The 1,536-nt window shown below is 52.3% G+C and overlaps 1 pseudogene; it reads left to right on the forward strand.

Annotated features, from left to right (window-relative positions):
* The first annotated feature begins 227 nt into the window (after positions 1-227).
* LOC136490608 (proline-rich protein 4-like) lies at positions 228-1,288 on the forward strand (annotated as a pseudogene).
* The last annotated feature ends 248 nt before the right edge of the window (positions 1,289-1,536 follow it).

The raw sequence follows: 1,536 nt of genomic DNA on the forward strand, positions 1-1,536 counted from the left end.
TATTTGTGCTGCAGAGGCATTGATCACCAACCAGTAAATTCGGCGACAAAAGTTAGAAGAATGATCACGTCAGTAACCACTCCACGTACCCACAGATCGATCGACATGCATGCAGTGCAGAGACCTTCTATATATACCAAGCACTGACTCTCCTAGTTCTTCACCCATCTTCTACCATTTAATACTTAACAGGTAGCTAGCTCATGTGCTGGACGTGTTTCGCAAGTATGGAGGCTGCACCACGCAGACTCCTCGGCGCTTGCGTGGTGGCCGTGCTGATGGCGATCGCCGTCGCAAATGCTGGGTCCGGCGAGGCGGCGTCGGTCATCGGCCATCGGCCTAGCCAAGTGCGCGGATTGCACGAGGAAGAACGTGAATGCTGAGGCGGCTTTCAATGGTAAAAAGTTATATAGAGTAATTAATTGCGCTACGTTTATCCCTCCGGGCCGTATTTTCATGTATTTTTGGCGCCTACATCTATCTCAAGTGTTAAGGTGGCGATCAAATGCAAGAACAGCAACGGTGAGTGCGAGAGCAAGGCTGTCGGCGAGCTCCAAAGCTCCGGCGCCTTCAGCGTCCCTGTCTCCGTCAACCTCGCCGACTGCATCGCACAGCTCCACACAGTGCAGCAGGCACGCCATGCCCGGGGCAGGAGCCGTCGAGGATCACGCCGTTGTCCGATGGCACCTTCGTTGCCGTCCCCGGGAACACGCAACCAGTGTCGTCTGCGGTGTGTGCGTCGGTGACAATCTGCGGACCGATCAACAAATATTTCCACGAGCACTTCCACAAGAAGGAAGAGAAGCCGGAGCCATCAAAGCCCGAACCAGAGCCCAAGCCACAGCCAGAACACCAGCCCCCAACGCCGACGTACGGGTCGCCAACGACTCCAATCTACCATCCTCCTGCAATGCACACGCACTTGACCAATCACTTCCACAAAGACGACGAGCTCGAGCACTTCTTCGACCACTTCCACAAGAAACCTGTTGTACCACCAAAGCCTGAGCCACAGCAGAAACCACAGCCAGAGCACCAGCCTCCTACTACACCGACCTACGGGTCAGCGACGCCCACAAACGGGTCCCCAACTCCTGTGAGCAACCATGCTCCGCACATGTTCGATCACTTCTACAAGGGTCACCATCACCACCACTTCTACTACTTCCACAAGAAGCCTGTGCCACCAGAGCCTAAGCCAGAGCCCAAGCCACAGCCAGAGAACCACCCTCCCGTGCCAACGTTTGGCTTGCCTCCTCCACTCTACCACCCTCCGGCCAAGCATTGAGTCCGTTTTGTTGCCTTGAAATGATGCGTACTTGATAATCTTGCATGATATTGCACTACTATCTAAGTTTCTGAAGAATAATGGTTGTGATACAAGTGTGAGAGACTCTTTTTCTTTTTCCCAAGACACAAGTGTGGGACTAGAGTCATGGTTATCCATATCTTTCAGCTGCAAATGTGTGTTTTAATTTATTGTGAACTATGAAACATGGGGAAATGTAATATTATCTGAATGAGTGGAAGTTATGC

Source organism: Miscanthus floridulus, chromosome 1, assembly GCF_019320115.1.
Source record: "Miscanthus floridulus cultivar M001 chromosome 1, ASM1932011v1, whole genome shotgun sequence".
In the NCBI taxonomy this organism is placed as follows: domain Eukaryota; kingdom Viridiplantae; phylum Streptophyta; class Magnoliopsida; order Poales; family Poaceae; genus Miscanthus; species Miscanthus floridulus.